Source organism: Patagioenas fasciata, unplaced genomic scaffold (assembly GCF_037038585.1).
Source record: "Patagioenas fasciata isolate bPatFas1 unplaced genomic scaffold, bPatFas1.hap1 Unplaced_34, whole genome shotgun sequence".
NCBI classification, from domain to species: Eukaryota; Metazoa; Chordata; class Aves; order Columbiformes; family Columbidae; genus Patagioenas; species Patagioenas fasciata.
In genome coordinates, this window is record NW_027288750.1 from 94184 (window position 1) to 114988 (window position 20805).

General features: G+C 49.6%; 1 pseudogene; it reads left to right on the forward strand.

The window, feature by feature from the left end:
• Positions 1-9584: 9584 nt before the first annotated feature.
• LOC136113734 (dynein axonemal heavy chain 9-like) overlaps positions 9585-20805 on the forward strand; it is a 90835-nt pseudogene continuing 79614 nt past the window's right edge.

The following is a 20805-nucleotide window of genomic DNA, read 5'->3' on the forward strand; positions in this document are numbered from 1 at the left end:
GCTGCTGTCATGCTGAACTCAGCACTTTCTGTCCTGTAGGGTTTGTCTGTGCCTCATGCAGCTTTCTCCCATTTCCACAGTCCATGTGTAGCTGGAGGAAGCCCTGAATCAGGCCCAGGGGAAACAGATGATGTTGGGGGACAGCTGATGGCCCAGTGTAGGTGGGTAACGTGGCCACCAGCATCCTGGTGTGCATCAAGAACAGTGTGGCCAGCAGGCCCAGGGCAATGACTGTCCCACTGTACTCAGCGCTGGGGAAGCCAAACCTCAAATCAGTTTTGGGCCCCTCAGGCCAAGAAAGACCTTGAGGTAGTGGAGTGAGTTGAGAGAAGGGAATAGAGCTGGTGAGGGGCTGGAGCACAAGTGTGATGGGAGTGGCTGAGGGACCTGGGGGGTTCAGCTGGAGAACAGGAGCTGAGGGGAGACCTTCTGATCTCTGAACTGCCTGAAGGGAGCTTGGAGCCAGGGGGGGTCGGGCTCTGCTCCCCAGGAACAAGCGCCAGGATGAGAGGAAACGGCCTCAAGTTGCGCCAGGGGAGGCTGAGGTTGGATATTAGGAAACATTTCTTCCCAGAAGGGGTTGTGAAGCATTGGAACAGGCTGCCCAGGGCAGTGGTGGAGTCACCATTCCTGGAGGGGTTGAACAGTCACAGAGATGACATTCTCAGGGACACGGGGCAGTGCCAGGGGTTAGGTTATGGTTGGACTCGATGATCTTGAGGGTCTCTTCCAACCAACTGATTCTGTGATTCTGTGTCTCGGTTGCTGTAGGTGTGATGACCTGGAATGCATTTACAACCAGCTGACAACGAGGAAGGTCAGGAACATGATGGAGCTGCTGGAGAGAGTTGAGAGCAGCTACATCCCAGCCTTCAAAACCATGCTAATGGATGTTGAGGCAGGTGAGATGCTGGGGCAACTTTACCACAGGGCTGGCTTCTGGCCTTTCTTCATGGCCTGGTGTGACTGATTTCAAGCCAAATCTTTCTAGTTTGTGAATTGAGACTGGGCTGCTTGTGCTTGAGTCTAGGCTTTTGTTTCCAGGCTGGGACAAGCTCCATCGCTGGTCTGTTGAGCCAGACTCTTGCCAAAGTTCAGGGTGAATGGGTTTGGGAATTTATTCTGCTGTAATAAAGTGTTTGCATTACTCTAACAGGACTCACCTCAACTTCCACCAGCTCCTCTGGTGTTATTATGCAGGAACGGGAGTTCAGACTAAGAGGACAGATCTTGTACCTAAGACTGCTTTGTTAGAGCGCTGCTTCTCAGGCTTTGGCCACTGCAGCCCGAATTTCCTTGCTTTGCTTTGCTTAGGGGAGTTGAGCGCAGCCCAAGGAAATATTGCAAATCCCTGTCTGTAGTGAAAAACAGTGTAGTCCTGCTGGTCTGTCCCTGCAGACCAACACAGCTGGACATCCATGTCCAACCCAGCTGCTCTCTGGCACAATGAAACCATCTAGACTGTGTTAGCTGTGCACGTGCTGGCAGAAAACACTGTTCTTCACCACTTCACGTGCAAACATTGAATCTCTTAAGGATCTGTGTCACACTCTGCATTGTGCAGTTTAAATGGGCTGGAGAAACACCCCTTATATAAGGAGCCAAGGGTTCATTGTTAAACTAATTAATACTTTAAGGGTTTAATCAAAATACAACAAATATTTGGTTTTAATCCGGCTACAGCGATACTAACCCTAATTGGATAATTTGGACTATAATTGTTAATTTCCATTACAGCGCAGTTCAGATTTGTGTGCACCTGCTTTTAAGTCTCTGCCCCTTTCCCTGGCATTGTACTGGTGTGGCTGCTGTTGGTGGATTTGCTGGGAGGGTGATGCTGATAGTGGGAGTCTCTTCTTCCTTGGTCTTGGGCCTTAGGGGTTATTTTTGCATGCATTCAAGCACTTCTGTCACTTCTTGTTGGTCCACAGGTTTAATTGCACAACGATCTGGTTTTATTAATGCTTGCGCTCTGGGGTAATTCTTCAGGGTAAAACCACACAGCTGTACAGAGCTAAGCTAAAGCTTTCGACGAGTCAGACATCAGTTGCTTTACTGTTGACAGGTTTTCTATTACAGTCAGGACTAGTGGGGCCGTCGTCATCTGCCCACTGGACAAGGAGTTGCTTGAGCCAAAACTGAGCTAAAAAGGGCTCAGGCCAAGGCTGTACAGCCTGTCGTGCTGTCCAGCAAGGCCATGGCTCACAGCCATGGCAGCACTGTATTTTTGGTGCTGTTGGGCAAATTCCGTGTGACTTTTTAGCAGTTGTGGACTCAGGCTCTCCACGAAGCCCTGTCCCAGCTCCCTGTCCCCTGCCATCACATCAGCTTATTTCTGTTCTGGTTACTGCCGCAGGTGAGTGATGTTCACGAGTGAGTGACCTGCAGCACACAGGTGGCTGAGGGTGCTCAGTGCTTGTCAGGACAGTTTCTTTTCCCAGGCACTTTTCCATGTGGTGAGGCCAGCACCTAGCTGGGAACCCAGCACACCGCAGCTGGGTGGTTCTTACCGCTTCTCACGTCTCTCAACACAGCTTTGACTGAAGCTCAGGACGTTCACCTGCACCTGACACCCCTCAAGCGCCGCTTGGAAGACGTAGAGAGGGTTGAGTTCAGCGAGGTGAAGCCTTTCCTGCTCCCCCTGCTCCACGTGGTGTGTTTGATCTGGGTCACCTCCAAGCACTACAACATGCCCGTGCGGATAGTGGTGCTGCTCCAGGAGATCTGCAACCTTCTCATTGAGCAGGTCTGTGGCTGTGATGCCTGTGTTTGCAGTCCCCTGTGTCCCCTCTCCCCTTCTTCCTATTGTCCTTCCCTGGAAAAGTGATTCTTTAGGCAACATTTAACTTAATAAACAGGTTCAAATGTGTTCAACACAAGAAGTCCTTGTTTTCCATGATGGCAGAAGTGACCTCTCAGGTGTGATTTTGCTCTTCCAGGCCCTGGTGTACCTGTCTCCAGAAGACCTTCTGAAAGGGGACATGGAGGAGAGCCTGGGCAAGGTGCGAATGGTGCTCGGTATCCTGAACATGTTCAAAGAGGCATTTGAGGAGAGAAGGGAAAAACTGCACATGTATTATGAACCAGGCCAAGAAGTGAGGGAGTGGGACTTCAGCTCCACGATGGTGTTTGCGAGGCTGGACACCTTCCTGAAGAGACTGGAGATGGTGGAGGTGAGACTCTGGTCTTGAAAAACATTGCAAACCGTCAGGAGAACTCTGTAGCCAGGAGATCACTTGCTGGCATCTTTCCTTTCTATAGCTTCACCTGATACCAGGGAATGGGGCCACTCTTTTGCTGTTAGGTCTCCTGTTACAGCGAGTCTAAGACTGTGTTTTACTATGTCCTGCTCAGTGCATATGTAAGCTGGTCAGGTTGATAGGTGTGTTTTTTGCTCTCAGGAGTCCCGTTGGACTCCTTGCTCCTGTTGGGGCAAGAAAAGGAGGATTACTGGAGGTGTGGTTTGCACAGCTGTAAATAAAGCAATGTAATCTCCCAGGTCTCCTGGTGCCATCAGAGACAGATTTAGGTTATGGTTGGACTCAATGATCTTAAGGGTCTCTTGCAACTGAAATGGTTCTATGATTCTATGACACCCTAGAGCTGGGTCCTGCCTGTCTTGGAGAGGCCAGATGGCAGGATCCCCTTGGCTGTGCCACGTGGGCCTGGGGAGGAGCAGGGACACGTTCCTCACCAGGTTGTCCCTTCGCATCCTCATAGTCCATCAAACTGGGGTGCTGTGGCTCAGGGGTGTCCCTGTTTGCCAGATCTGTCACCTGAGGCAGGGACATTGGGGTGTCATCCCTGAGCTCCCAGTGTGGCCAAGGGCTCCTTGAGCCACAGGAGATGTTCTGCAGAGAGCAGGTCTGAGTGTGAATGTGGGAGCTCCCTATGCTCTCCTTACCACATGGCTGTGTCTGGAGACCACAGACATACAGACACCATATGTACCTGTTATACAGACACTGTATATACCTCTTATACAGATACTGTATGTACCTCTTGTACAGACCTTGCATGTACCTGTTATCTCTCACGTGGCTAACCACACACATTCATCTGCTCTCCACACACATCCCAAATGAATTTCTTTGTTGATTGTTGCTGCGTTCTCAGTGTGTAGGGTTGGATGGCCAGTGTACAGGTTGCTGGTGTTTGCAGTTTTACTGCTTTAAATGTGCCATATACTTTTATGTGTTCCTTAATTAACTATGTTGAAAACTGTCATGACTGGTGCCTATTTTAAAAGTATTCATAATGATGGTTTCCAGTAGGGTTTGATGTGAAATAAACCAAATTATGCTGGTCAGTGTAGAGAGGAATATAAATAGACACAGGAATAACTGCAGGTTGTCATGAGGACAGTGTTGGTGACAGGTTTACTGGGACCCTGTAAAGGCTCTGGGGCACTGACTGCTGGGATTCCATGGATGCCATGGGCACACTGTGGATATGGGCTGCAGACAAAAGCCAGTGGGGAGGTTTTGAGCTGGGGCACTGTGCGTTTTGACCAGTGTCTGTTTCCTCCTTCCGTGGCTGTCCCACACTCCAGGGACAGTAGAAGCTGCAGTATCTGGAGTCAGAGGGAGAGCCTGCGGAGTGAGCTGTAAAACAATAATTAAAAGCATAGTGCACACCAGCCTGTTAATGAGGAAAACTGCTGCATCTCTCTCCGTCTCAATTTCCCCTCATCACTTCATTTCAAGCAACCTTGCAAGACAAAGCAAGGGACAACTGGTATTTCCACATTATTTTTTTGCCTTACTAGGTATTTGTTCAAGCGGATGTGCTGGTGTGTCGAAGTGAATATGAATGCATATGTGCATTTGTTTTCGAATTTTCATAAAAGCTGCAGTTACACTGGTGCATGGGTAGCCCATGAGCACGTGAAGAGGGAAGGATCCCTTTCCTTTGGTTCGTTGCACTGTTTCATATTACGTGTCTGTGGTAAAACCTGCTGCCCTGCTCGGGTGGCCCCAGGACAAGTGCAAGCAGAGAGTGGCCACCAGTACATTCCTGTGCACATTTCTCCTGGTCCTCTGAGACAATGGATGTTCAACCAGCCCTTACTTGGCCCTACCTAGGGAGACAGATGAGGTGGGATGGCAGCAGAGCTGCCCAGTGCTGCCACCACCACTGGGGGAGCGGGACATTTTCCCAAGAGGTGACACTGCCAGGCTGCAGAGGATGGGAAGGGAAGGGAAGGACCCGTGTGCCACCTCAGCAGAGAGGGCCAGCGGGGCAGGTGCTGCAACAGCCACTTGGACACGTGGAGGTTTGACTGCGCAGGAGCTTTGGACAGTTTGGGTACCTGTAAACATTAGAAATCTGTCCTTGGTTAATACCTATAAAATTGGGATTCTTAGCTATGCTGGATGACATATAAGAGTCTCATATCCTGCTTTGGATCTGTCCTTTAAATACACTTAAAAGCGATTTTACAGTTGTCATGGTATTTCTAGTGGCTGCAGCAGGTCTCACTGGGCAGGGACGTGTTATGAGCAGCCACTGATGCTCAGGACAGGCAGATCAGGCTCCCCCCTTCCCATCCCTGCCACCCAGCCTGAGCACCAGCGCTGTGCTTGGGAAGGTCCCTCAGCAAGTGCAACTCTGTCGTGACAACTGTTGTCATCTTCTTTTGTCAACATCATGACCTGTGTCTCCCTCCGTTGACTTTGAAGGATCTCCTGGCAACTTCCTTGGACTTGATGAAGCTGGAGAAAATTGAATTCAGTGGGATTAAAGGGAAGACCCTGGGCCAGCAGGTCCTGGACATGTATGAGGAATTCCAGGAGGCATACAAGGTGTTTTCAGAGCGAACCTATGACTGTCTTGACCTGACCAACACGGTAGGTGGGACCAGTTTGCGGGAACATCAGGAACATGTGCATGTTTCCAAAGCAGCAGTTTCCTGCTATCTTCTTCCCAGCTCTTTCCTCCTTTCATTATGATCTGATCTGGTACTGGAGGGAACAGGGAGCCGCTGGCCTTTCCTGCAGAGATTTGGGACTTCTTGCACGTCTATATCTAACATATCTTGCTAGATCAGCACCTTAGATCAGTGCAGCTGGGAAACTGGGATTTCCATGAGTTATGCACAAGCTTTTGCTGTACATGGTGCTTGCTGAGGTATAAGAGCTATACCAACACCCACATCTCTTTGCTTTCCTGCTCTTGGTATTTACCATGTTTCCCCAAAAATAAGACCTACCCCAAAAACAAGCTATAGCATGATTTTTCAGGATGCTTGAAATATGAACCCTATTCAAAAAATTAGCCCTAGTTACAGTTCATAAAAAAGTCAATTTAAATAGGGTCCAGGCAGCTATACATGTAAAAAAGTAAGCATCTTTTGCAGCAAAAATTAATATAAGACTCTGTCTTAGTTTTGGAAAAACAAGGTAGTTTGCCTGATGAGGGCCAACTCAGATCATCTCTGGGATGTGTTCGCTCCTGCCTAGATGAACACATGGCATCTGGGGCTCTCAGAATTCAAGGATGCTCTATTTTATTATCAGTAGTGCTTTAATTAAAGGAATATTCCCAGCCCTCTGGGACCTGCCTGGTGTGGGGATGGGTGGCTCGTGCTTTGCTTCCTGCAGCTCCCAGTACATCTCTGCAGGGGGTGGCACGTCCCCAGTGTTTCTTGCTGGAAAGCTGCTTGCTCCATAGCACCCCTCCTTCAGCAGGGCAGGCACAGAGGAGAGGTGACAGTGGCTCTGCAGGAGGTGGCTTGGGTTTGGTGACCCCATGGCCATTTGTGTGACTCTGAGTCATGTTTGTTCTTTCAGTGCTCTAGTTTTGCACCCTCTGCCACTGCTGGAGCCGTTTTTTTTAGCTAAAACATGGCATCTGGATCTGCTGGAGCTCAGCAGTAGCAATAGTAAAAGCTATTTCCTTGCACTTTGTCCTTTGGAAAAGAGACACATGACCTCATTTTTAGTGGTTTTGTCCAAGCTAGAACAGAAGGACTGTCACGGACTGTCAAGTTCAGTCTTTGATTTGGACTCTTTTACGTGTAGGAAAACAAATATAGATGTTACTCTTGAAGTTCAAAGGATTTATTACAATTGAAGCAAGAAAAGCAGTGCAAGAAGATGATGGAAATTACAGAAACCCAGTACTGTTGAGTTTGAAAAGGACCTCTGGAGATCACCCAGTCCACCTTCCCTGCTCAAAGCAGGCTCAGCTAGAGCAGGACTGTGACTGGTCAGGTGAAATATCTCCAAGATTACCTATGTCCAAGTGTGGAGACTCCACAGCCTCTCTGGGCAACCTGTGCGAGTGTTTTGAAACGGCCTCACTCACAACCAGCTCACCATGGAACCACAGGCTTGTTTTGACTTGAAAGTAGGTTGGATTTGGGACTCAGCAGGTGCATCCGTGGGTTTTCTGGATGATGGTGTGGTCTTCAGGCCAAGTGGTGGGGGAGAGGGTGTGGAAATAGTCCATCTTGCCTGTAGGCTGAAGATAGTGCCATGTGGGCTGTGGAAAGCCCTCAGGACCAAAGGGTCCCTCCCAGAGAAAGGGCCAACATCTCAGCCATGGGACAGCACAGAAATGTTCTCAAGCTTCGTGAGGACTTTGCCACGTTGCGATGGCTGAAGATTGGCCAGAGGAGTGGCTTAGTTCACGGTGAATAAGAGAGGGCATCTCTGGATCGAGGAGTTACAGGTACCTTCCTAGTGCCATCTTGGAGCCTCACAGCTTGTGTTTTGCCTTTGTGCAGGACTTTGAGCAGGATGCCTTTGGTTTCCAGCAGAAAGTAGAAGACATGGACCGTCGGCTGGGCACCATTTTCATCCAGGCTTTTGATGACGCCTCCAACTTGGACCACGCCTTCAAGGTTTGTTTATCGCTCCCTTGCTCTTCCCTAAAAGGGAAATCAGGGCACCCGGCTCGGTGAGAATCACGCTGAGGAGACCAGGCAGTGCTGGAGCCACAGGCACATGGGGCTGGTGTTTGCTGGTGGGACAGTGGGACTTGTAGCTTTTGGGCTGCTCTTGGTTTGGGATGCTCAGGCTGGTGGGTCCCTCACAAAGCTTTTGGATGCCAGGAGATATATTTGTGTCTCTCTCTGCAAGTTGGGGGAAATCATGCTTTTTCTAGGATTTCCTGGTGAGAATTGATATTGTTAGTATCAATTTGTTAATATTATTAATACATGGATCTGTTTCAGTTTTGGAAACAGGTTTTCTAGAAACAAAGCTGGTTTATTTATCAATTAATCTATCTTGCAGAAATAATAAATGGTATTTTTTTAAAAAAATCAATATAAGCATTTGTAGAAAAGACTTTAGCAAGTGACAGTGTTTATCTTTGTAAGTTTTTTGAAAAAAATAGAAAATCTTGAAGCATTTGAAGAACAACAGTTGGAATGTGGTCCAACCCCAGAGAAAGTCTGAGAGGCCCCGTAACAAAGGGAGCAAATTTCCTTTTTCCAAAGTGCCCATCGGTGCGGACAGTATTGAAGCCTCTGGGCTGGGGAGGAAGGTCCCAGCTGATCTCTCTGCAGGAGTCGGGGTTGTAAATTTTTCCCCTCTTCTTTTCCTGCGTGTTCACCCCAACAGCTGCTGGACATGTTCGGGAGCCTTTTGGAGCGACCGGTAGTCGCTGCAGATGCTGCTGGCAAATACTCCGTCCTCATCAGCATGTTCAGCAGGGCCCTGGACCACGCCAGGCTGATCTACTCCCGGCACATCCAGGCAGAGCTGAAGCTCGGTAGGTAGAACGTGCTGAGTAAAATGGGTTTTACAGGGAGTTTGATTGAGATTAATTTGGGGGGGAAATGATTTATTTTTCTAAGGAACCCAAAACTTTACAAATTGCAGATGTTTTCAGCCTCTGTAGCTCCTAGTGGCAATGGAAATGCCTGGGAAAGCTCTGTTCTTAGTATTAAAGCAAATAATTGGTTAGGAGTAAAAATACCCTTTTTCAAATGTGTATGCATGATATGTGACTGGGAATGGAGACACATGCTGAGCTTTTCTCCCAGCGAGGCTGTGACAGGAGGTTTCTCTCCACATTTGTGTGCTGCCTCCAACACCCCATGGGACCTGCAAACCCACTCATGTGCTCCTCAGAATGAATTTATTTTGTTTCCCTTACAATGCTTAAAATGCAAAGTATGCGAGTGGGACTTTGTAACCAAGGGTTTAATCAGCCTTTTCCAAGTTTATTATTCCCCGTGACTGTTGGCACAGGGGGGAATGGGTGGATTTCTATCAGATTATGAGGATTCAAGTGTGTCATTTTGAACAATAACCTATTTACTTGCCTCAGAAAGATCATACTGGAACGAGACAAGTCCTGGACTGGAGAGAATCATGGAGAGAATCATTTGCTGTGAATTTGTGGTTATTGTTCTGTGGCTGTTAGATAAGACGGACAGAAGTAACTCCTGGTCAGAAATCCCTATGTCAGTGTTTGTGAGGGGCGGGGAATGTGTCCCAGGCAAGGGACACCTCACATCAGCTCAGGTTTGGACATAGTCTGGGCTTCTCGTTCGATCTCAGCTCCTTATTCAAGATCCAGAGGCACTCGCCTTGGTCACAGACCTACATCAGTGTGGCAGATGTTGGATTTAAGGAAGGAAGCTGGGAAATCAGAGCAGTTTTCTGCAAATGAGGTTCTGTTGTTGCATCTTTGGGGTTACAAGTGCAGTGTTCAGTCAAACGCTGTTCCAATGTGCCCTCCCCAGGATCCCCCCTGTGCACAAGAACATGCCGCCGGTGGCTGGAGCGCTGCGCTGGGCGCAGGAGCTGCGAGCGCGAATCCAGGTGCCGTTTGATCACTTCAGGCACATCCCACATCTGTGCGTGTCTGTTCCAGCTAAGTTGCTTTATGACCACCTTGCTATCTTCTCTGTAATCAATCTGATTTTCTTTCTGTGGTGAACATTATCCCATGGTTATAGCTGAAATAATTCTTAGTCAAAGAGGTGTGAAGTGGTTGCACTGGTGCTTTTCAGCTTCCTTGTGATCATTATTTTTTTTAAGAAACTCATTAACTGGATTTGTTTTGAAGCGATTAAGAGGCACAGTGGGCTATTCAGCTTTCAGACATAGTTCCCGGGTTGCAATTGAAAGAGGTATCAGAACCTTTCCTGCTGCAATCCCACTCAGCATGTTCTCCAGGACCTCCTCAGCTGCAAGTCCTGGTTCTGGCATCATCCAAACTGTGAATAGCAGAGAAGTGCTGGGCTGGACTCAGCTGAGATGGATCGATGGAGCTGGGTTTGCATGTTGGGGAGCAGACGAGCATTTTGTTGGGCAGAAGAAAACTTTCTCAGCGTTAAACAAAGGAGCCATCTCCCAAGATCAAGGAAAGAAACCAATGCTGGTATATTTATCACCCAAATGCTTGTTATAACGGATGGTGTCAGGGAAGTATGGCCTCATACTCACAGCTGGCACCACATGAGACAACATTTAAGAGCTCTGTAAGCAAGGCAGTGTTGGACTTATGACAACTGAGGATGTTCCAGGGACTGCACCTGGTAGCTCACAGGAATGGCTTCACGTGTGCTGGTCAGGATTCTGTGTAAATGGATCCACTTTTTTAATGTACTTGACCAAAATAACTTGACCGTCACTGTACCATGTCTGTAACCTTCTCTCACTGTATCTTGCCATTAAGTGTCTTTAAGTGCACAGTTATTCTGCAGCAGCAAAGACATTGGTGCAATGAAACAAACTCTTGGGCTGTTCCCAGCACAGAGCCCAAGTTATCATGTCTGATTTGAACCTAAATGGCAAATTTTTGTCCACCATGAAGGACCCAGATCTGCATTTCACACTGATTTTCTGTCCTCTGTTTAGAGTAGTTAATAACATGCTCTGCAACGGTGGTGACATGATGCTGTTGAAAGGGAAAAAGGATTAAAAAGGAGAAACAAAAGTGGTTTTGCTGGGATTTACTTGGATTTGCTCAGAGGACTTGTTTACTTCCAGCAGGTTTCTCAGCACTTGCCCAGCGGTGACTGCTCAGGCGCTCCTTTTTTCCAGCTTTTGGTTAAGTTAATTCAAGTTTTGTCAATATGTCCTCCAAAATCAACAGCCATCTTGAGGAAAACTTGGATATTGTAGATGAAACAGTGGGGAAAAGACAGCATGATAAGAATTCCTCTGGCCTGCTGTTCCCTGGGCTGTACAGCCCTGGCAGCGTGGCCAGGGCTCTGCCTCCCGCACTCTGGGACACCTTTGCTCTTCGGTTTGAGGGGCATGAATTGGGCACCGCCAAGAGCTTCATCTGCCGGGAGCCACACTCTGCTTCTTTCTGTGCCTCTTTGACCTCAGAAAGTGGTGGCTGGTGAGCAGAGGTTGCCCTGCTCTGTGCAAACACCGGAGCATTGAGTATGTTACGGAGACCAGTGTTCCTCCAGCAGCTCTGGGCCCTTGTTCTTCCCCCAGGACGTGGTTCTCATTTGCCAGTTGCCATGCAAACACCCGCAAAAGGGCGCACTGGGGCTTGGAGAGCTTTTGTGCAGTGAAATGGTTTTGGGCGATATGGTGGGGTTGGAATGTAAGATCCCCAGCCAGGCTCTGCCTGCAAGGTGGTGGGTGGTTTTGGGAAGGGGTAAATAGAGACTGCAGCCTCACAGGGCTAAATGTAACGCTGAGCTTGTCTGTTGTGCCACCAGCTGCTTGGACTCTGCTGAAGGAAGAAGGGTGGTAGAGAAGTATGAAGAAATGATCCAGCTGCTCGACAGGTAAGTGGTGGCTCAGGCATGACTGTAACTATATGGAAAAAAGCCAAACCTTATAGAATCATAGAATTGTTTTGGTTGGAAGAGACCCTCATGTCCATCCATTAACACAACCCTGGCACTGCCCCGTGTCCCTGAGAACCTCGTCTCCACGTCTGTCCACCCCTCCAGGGATGGTGACTCCACCACTGCCCTCGCAGCCTGTTCCAATGCCCGACAGCCCTTTGGGGAAGAAATGTTTCCTAATATCCAGTCTGAACCTCCCCTGGTGCAACTTGAGGCCATTTCCTTCTCCTTCTCTAAACCACCTTTCAGCACATTTGCAAGCCCAGGGCCTGAGAATGTCTCTTTCTAAGCCAGAAGGAATTTTGTGATGAGAGAGGAGGAGGAATCCTTTGCTACACACCACAGTCTTTCTGTGATATCTTGAAATGAGAAGTTTGCATGGGAGGGACAGGGGCTGTGCAGCCCAGCAGAAATGTTGTAACGAGATTCTTTTGGATGTAGGAGATGCTGTGGTAGAAAACCTGAGCTGACCAGAAGTCTCGATCCACTTGTGCCCATTCACAGTGTACTTACCGTGGCTGTAATGTGTGTATTCCACAAGTGGGAGTGGGATTCGTTGCACCTCACTTAATATCTTAATGTTTGATGCTAAAACTGAACTGATTGCTCTGAGCTTTTGAATGTTTGTCCCCAAATTTGAATCCTCTGCTAAGAATGGTACTTGGGGGATCTTTGTTTTCCTGACTTGATGCTGTCACTGGTTTTCAGGTGTTTGTCTTTGAAGCCAAGATCTTTATGGAGGTGGTGTGGGTGGGTTTTAAATATTCCTTGATGTTCTTCAGCCCTCAGAAGTGGACTTGGCTTTTATTTGGTTCTATGTCTTGGTGTGCGGGCTTGGCAGCTACGTGGTGGATGTTTTAATTTGTTTGTTTGTTTTTCGGCAGGTATCAGGAGAAGCTCTATGCAGACTGGTCCCAGACAGTCTCTGAAAAATCACAGTACAACCTTACTCAACCGCTTATCCGGCGAGATCCAGAAACCAAACTGATCACAGTTAATTTTGATCCCCAGGTAAGAACTAGCTTTCCTGTCTGCTGGAGGGCACGTCTCCAAGCTGTGCCCCACCGTGCATGGCAAGTCTGGTGGGATCGCTGCTAGATCTGTTCTGCTGAGGTCCCTGGAGCATCTGTTATGGGTGACATGAATTAACCATCCCCTTTGTGGGCTCTGTCTCCTGGTAAAATATCAGGATTACAGTTTAAGCAGCGCAGATTGTAATTAAAGCCAGAAAGTCTGTGAGTAGCCAGATGTTAACTGGTGTCAACATCTCCAGAGCAGGTTGGTTTGACGCTGGTGTGGGGAGCGTAGGAGCATCATCCTACAGACGTGGGTTCGTGTTATGTTTACCTGAAATCTGAGCTTCCTGAAAGGGTATAAAAATCCCAGGAAAGGTTTGTTTTGTTACTTCAGCGTTGTGGCTGTTGGATTTCCTTAATTGTGGTGCAGGAGGCTTCCAGTAGGTCTCTGTTCCCTAGGGCTGCCCTCTCCAGCACAGGGAGGCCTGACCATCCCCCTGCCCAAAGCAGAGGCAGGGTCCAAGCCAGCAGAGTGCAGAGGTGGATTCAAAGGTTCTGGGGCCTGATGAGAGCTGGGGCCTCTCAAATGTGAAATGCCATTTGCTGCGGAGGTGCTGAATCTCAGGGGCCTGGGAAAACATCAAACACTTCCCCCTTTCCCTGGGACTTGCTGCTGTTAGAGAAAAGTGTTGAGGTTCCAGAGCTCATTCCAGCTTGGCTCTCAGACAAAGGATTTGTCCAGCTCCTTGGAATCTCCTTGCTAAGGTGGGAAGCAAATGGCCCCAGGGGATGTTTTCCACCCTTCACCCTGGTGCCAGGGTTTGGAGCCTGTGACGTGCTGAGCATGTTCTCAGCTCCAGTCTCTGAGTGCTTCTGCGCTGCTCTCAGCTTTCCATACTGAGGACTGCCTCATGTCCTCAGGTGCCTGCTTAGCAGCCCCTTCATGCCCTTCAGAGCAGATAGGAGCACCTCATTTTGCCTAAAGGGAGGATGTATTTGCAACCCTTCAACATTAAAGAATCTTCCAGAGCTCACCTTCCATGGAGGAGAGGGAGAGAGGGTAAGACATCCTTGACACCATGGTGGGGATGTCTCAGACATTCCAGTGCATAAAAGGGAGGGGAGTTTGGTTCTATCTCACTTGGCCTCCTGCTCCCTCAATCCCCTGCTTTTCCCTTCCTCCCATCCCATCCTCTTCCATCCACCTCCTCAAACTGCTCCCTTCACCCTTCTGCGCTCCGTCTTTCTTTCCTCTTCTTGTCATTGTGGACATAGTCACTTTAGTATTGCAGATACTCCTCACCCCTGCCATTGCCCATACAATATACTGAATTTCTGTCACCCAGCCAAAATGTGCAGTTTCAGGAGCATTTTCCCTCTCACAAGCCACTAAACTGAGCAAAGATTTTTTTTTTTTGTCTTAGAAGTGATATATTGCGTTGGAAGACCTTGCTGCTCCGTTTGTTGCAGGGACTCACTTCTACTTGGGTTTATAGTTTAATAACCCACTCAATCCCGTTCCATCACAACTCAAAGATGCTTTTGGTTGTGCCTCCTCCTGCAGGCACAGTATTGCTGAAAGACTGTATTGATGAGGACAGCTGAGAAGACCAGAGATCATCGTGGCTTTTAGAGGCTGCACAGGGTTTGCTGGCTGGGTAGTTAACAGAGCTATATGTCTTTGATTGGGAAGCAAATCAGAGGCAAAGATCAATGGGAGGGAGATGGTCTGGACTAGGAGGTGTCCAGGCCCTTCTCAGAGCGTACTGCTTTGTGAACAAAACAGCAGGAACCCCCTAAGATCCCCAGAATTGACGGGAGGGTGTCTACCAGGTGAATGGGGAGGACTGTCTCACATTCAGCTCTCTGCCTTGTTTCTGCAGCTGGTGTCGGTGCTGAGGGAGCTGAGCTACCTGTCTGGCAGCCGGCTGGGAGCCATCCCACCCACGGCAGCAGAAATCTATTCCTCCAAGGAGTCATACCGGCAGCTGGCGGCCAACTTGGAGCTGATGGTGAACAGATACAACAAGGTCCTGAAGACAGTCCTGGAGGTCGAATACCCTCTCATACAGGAGCAGCTGTGGGATATTAACTTGAAGCTGAAGAAGGCAGAAGAAACACTCAACTGGAAGATGGAGGGTGAGCTAGCTCTGTGTTAGGGCAAAAGAGGCCGTACAGGATTTCACAGAATCCCAGACTGGTGAGGGCTGAAGAGACCTCTGGAGATCTCCCAGTCCAACCCCCCTGCTCACGCAGGGTCACAGAGCAGATCACACAGGTGGGTCCAGGCGGGTTTCAATGTCTCAGAGAAGGAGACTCCACACCCGCTCTGGGCAGCCTGGGCCAGGCTCTGGCACCTCCCAGCAAACAAGTTTCTGCTCATGTTCAGATGGAGCCTCCTGTGTTTCAGTCTGTGCCCGTTGCCCCTCACCCTGGTGCTGGGCACCACTGAACAGAGTCTGGTCCATCCTCTGACACCCACCTGAGATATTGATCCCATTGATCAGATCCCTCTCAGCTTCTCTTCTCCAGCTCAACAGCCCCAGCTCTCTCAGCCTTTCCTCAGAAGAAAAATGCTCTAGACCCCTCAGCATCTTGGTAGCCACCGCTGGGCTCTCCCCAGTAATTCCTTGTCCTTCTTAAACTGGGGTGCCCAGAACTGGACACACCACTCAGATGGGGCCTCACGAGTGCAGAGCAGAGGGGGAGGATTCACCTCCCTCGACCTGCTGGCCACACTCCTACTCACGCAGCCCAGGTACCATCAACCTTCTTGGCCACAGGGCACATTGCTCATGGTTAACCTGCTCACTTGGGTCTCATCAGATTCCTCCCATGTCCCCAGCCTCCATCACCTGGTTCCCAGTGACAGTTCACAGCAGGGCAGGGGACTCTCCAGCAGAGCCAGCACTGGGGAGACAAAGGGCAGCCCCCAGCCTGCCTGCTCCTTCCCATCTTACCTTGATCTGCTTGGGCTGGGGACAGGATCCTGATCCCTTCAGCTTCCCTCTGGGCTTTTGGGGAAGAGAGGCTGCCCTGTAAGCAGTGATGCTGAGGAAACGGCAAGATTGGGGTTTGTGAGAGCTGGCAAGGCTGGGGTTGAAGAGTCTGCTCCCTGCCCGTGCCAGCCCAAGTGACCCACTGTGTGGTCATGTCCCTGTGTCCCCAAGGCACTGCTTTCTCCCTGAGTTGTGCAGGGACTGGGACCCCTTGGCCCAGCCATCTGGCTTGGGACAGACTTCTCCCGGTGGGGGCCAGGGCCACCTCGTTATCCTTTCCAGCCAGATGAAATACTGCGGTTAGTGGTGAGGTTTGTGCACCGTGACTTTGGGATGATTTAACCAGTGTTCTTGCTTGATCAGTTTTAACTGCAAAGCAGAATGGAGGAAGACAATTTGTTTCCTCTTGGTGAAAGCAAACTGCTCGCTGTTGGAATATATATTTCTGTCATCAGGCTTGTGGTATGAACAGGAACAAGTGTCCTCCCTTGGGAACTTGCAAAGCAGAATTCCTCATGCTGAAAAACTCTTTCTCCATTGCACAACAAAGATGAAGGGACTTTCCTGCAGATGAAGTTCCCTGAATCTAAATGCAGCCCTCGCTGGTACCTTGGGCTGTCACAGCCTGTGTTTGTGGGGCTGTGGGTCCCTGCTCTAGTGACAGTGGCAGGAACACTCAGCCTGTTGTCCTTGTTCTCTCTCTGGTAGCAGATTAAATCTGGGTACGGGAAAGGGGGAAGTGTCAGACGTCCCCACGGTGCTGGTGCTCCTGGCAGAAAACAGAGGCTGCAGCTGTACCATGGATTGTTGGGGTAGGAGGGAGCTAGAAGTGACTCTTTTGGTTGAGGTGGTAAGTCTCTTGTGTTAATGATGGGTGAGAAATACATGAAACCGTGGGGGAAAAGTCTTATGGAGAGTGCACAAGAGCTTGGCCATGCAGCTCTGAAAAAAAGTAGTCAATCATCTCATTTTTTACCAGGTGTCTGGGATCACATCTCCATGGTGATGGATGATGTCCATGACCTCGAGCAGAGGATACAGAAAGCCAAAAACAATGTTGAGGAGATCCAGACCATCGTGGGATCGTGGGCGTCGCCCATATTTGTGAGAAGAGATTGTAAAAGAGAATCGCTGCTGAGCCTGGAGGACTGTCAGGACCGCCTGGAACGGCGTTACAGCCTTGTCCGAGAGTCAGGGCAGAGGATTCATCTGCTGGTGAAGGTGAGGGGGGACCTTCTCCAGGGGTTTGTTGACTCTTCATAGGCTCTGGGTGTCTCTCCACTCTGGTGAAAATGTCCAGAGCTGCTTCACCTTAAAATTAACTCCCTTAACTCATTTGAAAAACTTACCTGTTGTTGATTAAGGAATACTTTGATGGGTGAGCTGGTACAGCTGAGTGTGCGGGGCTGCTGACCAGGCACCGAGTTTGGAGCAGGAGCGGGAGCCGATGCAGCCCAGTCTGGCTCCCAGTCCTGGTTCTTGTGAAGCCACTAGAGGGGAGTCGTGCATCAGGCTTTGGGATCCTGCTCAGAGGAAAAACTCCTCCGAAATATTCACCTTAAAATGGAGAGGCAGCTGGCTGTGGCTGACCTTTCTGCTTTAGGCTTGTTGTTCCTCTGTGGGAGCAGGAGGTGACGCTGTCAGTCCAGGGAGAAGCTGAGTAACAAGAAAAAAGCTGCTGTCTGAACCCTGGGTTTTTTCCAGTGGCTTTGCCAGAGCTGAGAGTCCTCTTTGCAGAGCAGGAGAAAGCCCAAATCTCTGCGCCTCACCTGCCCAGAGGTTTTAGCGTGTCAGGGACAGCACCTTGGCTGGAAGGCAGATGGATTTTAGGTCCAGCCCACTCCTGAGGGTCGCCATCTGGCCTTGGACTCTGGAGAGACTGGGCTGACCCTCTCTGGGACACTGAGCCCTTGTTGCTCACCTTACTTCACTGTCTGCACTCAGCCTTGGGCTTCTGACCCACTTCTGTACCCTCTGAACCCACGGCGAGGATTTTACTATGCCCACGTTGTCCTGCTGCTACAGCTGTGACAGGCTCAACCACCTCCAGCTACACCCAAAAGATGGGAACACTTCCTAAATTGACCGGAGAGAACATGGGGCTGTGGCCAAGGCAGAAGGGCTGGCACCGCTGCTCTGGTGGCTCACAGGGCAGGACCAACTGCAAAGCAGCATGAAGGTCCTGGGGAGGGAAAGGCACCGTGGCCCAAAATAGGATGTCCCCATGCCTCTGTCCTGCTGTGCTGGTCAAACCTGGAGGAACAGCAGCAAAGGGGCCAAGAGCTGGTCTGCTGTGTTTCCCTTGGGTGTTCAGGTCTTCTTTTGAGCAGGTGAGTCTTGAGGCTGCTGAGAGAAGAGCACAGAGAGTTTGGGTACGTGCACCCACAAGCACAGGCAGGACAGTGAGATGCTGGCTTGCATTGCCCTTTTGCACCAGGATGAGGCCTCTGGAGTAAAGGTTCAGTAGAACACCAGTGACAAGGGGGCATTGTCAAATACAAGGGCATGGGACGGTGAAGAGGGGGTGGTGCTTTCAAATGGGCATTCCCATAGTGTTCAGTCCTGTGAAGTTCCCCTTTCTCTTGTGTCAGCAAAATGTGGAGGTGAGTCTGCAAGGCACCAGAGCCCTGGCTTGCTCTGTTAACAGTTTAATCACTCAGCGTTGATGTGTAAAGTTGGGGAGCAGCAACTCTGGGTTGACTCAAGCCCAATTGGCAGTGCCACTCTATCTTGAGGAGGCTGAGGCCAGACCTTCTTGCTCTCTGCAACTGTCTGAAAGGAGGTTGGAGCATGGAGGGGGTTGGTCTCTTCTCCCAAGTAGTAAGAGATAGGATGAGAGGAAGTGGCCTCAAGTTGCACCAAGGAAAGTTCAGATTGGATATTAGGAAAAAATAATTCACAGAGAGGATTGTGAAGCTTTGGAATAGGCTGCCCAGAGCAGTGGTGGAGTCACATCCCTGGAGGTGTTAACAAATGTACAGATGGGGTTCTTAGGGACATGGGTTAGTGGTGGAGTTAGGTTATGGTTGGATTCGATGATCTTGAGGGTCTCTTCCAACCAGAATGATTCTATGATCTCATGTGTGCCAAGCTGCCATGCCACTGGGAATGGCACCCTCTCCTGTGTCCCCAGAGATGAAATACAGCCAGCTTTGAACCCCTGGCAGCAGACTGCAAGCTGGACCTTACGTTTTTTTTGAGCCCGTGCCTGTGTTGAGAGCCCCTGGCAGGCTTAGGAGAAAGAGCCCTCAGAGGGCATAGCAAGGCCGGAACAGGATCACGGCAGAGCCTGGGAGGTGCAGGGGATGGATACCCAGGCTGGTCTTGTGGGTGTGGAAGAGGAGACGCAAGAAGGATGGGGCCATTCTGTGGCCTAGAAAACCGTGAATTTCCTGACTGTGAACTTGCCTGGAGGTAAGGAACGCAATAAGCTGAGAAGGGAGGCTGTAAGCCAACCCTTTGTCTTCTGATCCCAATCTTTAACTATTTTCACTTGGTTTATTTAAAAACCCTTTTCTGAATTTTAAAGTTCTCTTGTTTTGAGATGACCATTTGTAGGGCAGAGGTGTAAGCAGTCCACTTGGAAGGACTCATCCACCCAAGGTAACATTATACAGGCCACAAGGACTGAGGCTTCATGCATTGGGATGAGCCTTTGGCCCAGGTCTGCAAAGCACCCTTGAGCCCTTTGGCCTCAGAGAAGAGGGAGGAGAAGGTTGCAGGGCTGCTAAGTCTCTCACGCACTCCATTTTTACCTTGTGATTATTTTGAGTTGCTTCAGATGACAAAGCAGCCCTTGACAGAAGGAGAAAATTGTGGCCATGCTACCAGCAGCAACATCCGTCTGTCTGGTTTCTCACCCCCCGCAGGGCTGGTACCTGTGTGCTCATTGCCATGAGTCCTCAGCTGTGGGCAGCTCTTGTAGGACAGACTCAGCCCCGCTGTATTTCAAAGTGTCGTCTTTTTCTTCCAGGAAAACCAGAGCCTCTTACTTGCAGACCCAGCATCTGACATCTGGAAGGCCTATGTGGATTACGTGGATGAGATAGTTCTGGATGGATTCTTCACTGCCATTGAGTGCTCACTCAAGTACCTCCTCGAAAACACAGGTAACTGCTGGTTCCTCAGCTCTGGCCGTGATGCCATCTTCAGTCTCACCAAAAGGAAGTTTCTGTTTTGTGCTTTGACTTGTGGTGGTCTTTCTACTCTGCCTCTTGCATTGTCTACAGCAAGTGCTGGAGGAGCCTCCAGACTCAGAGGGTAACTCTGTCCCCTGGTCACTGGAGCAAAGCCTTGCTCAAGGGAAGGGACAGAGATGACTGTGCACCATTTGCTGGGATTTGTGAACAGACAAAATTGAGGCATCATTCCAAGTCTGTTCTTGGGCATCAGCCATCTCCTGACCTCCCATGCACAAAGCATCAAGGTGACACAACCTTTCGTTTGTGGAGAGTCTCAAGAGTTGGTTCTGTGGATGAAAGACATGAAAGAAAAACCTCCATCACTGAGGAGTGAGGAGAGGGGTCACCAAAGCAGAGCTCCTGCCTAAGGCTGCCACGGAGGGTCACTCTGCTGAGAGCAGCTGTGTCCAGCTAAAGCACATCTTCAGAACGCTTCCCTCCTGGATGTGGAGGCACACTGAGCTGGAGAATTGCATCCAGTTCCTCACCATCTTGTTAAAAACAAGCACAGAATTTCACATCTGTGAAACCAGTTGGTGTTTTATTTTTTCATGCCTTTCTCCACTAAATTAAAGAGCCTCTTGGTTCCTGTTGTTTTTCTCCTCTTTAAGTACTTATGCGCTGTAATTGTTCAGCTCTCAGACTCCCTTTTGATTAGCTGAAGAGCCTGGTCTCTTTAAGGCTTCCCTCCACAGCATTTTTCCGGTCCTTAAATCACTTGTGTCTCATCTGTTCTCCAGTATCTCCTGTGGGTACCAGAACACCAGCTGGTTTGGCAGCCTCCCCTCTGCGTTGTATGCAGACACAATGTCACTGGACCCAGCGAGTGGGTGTCC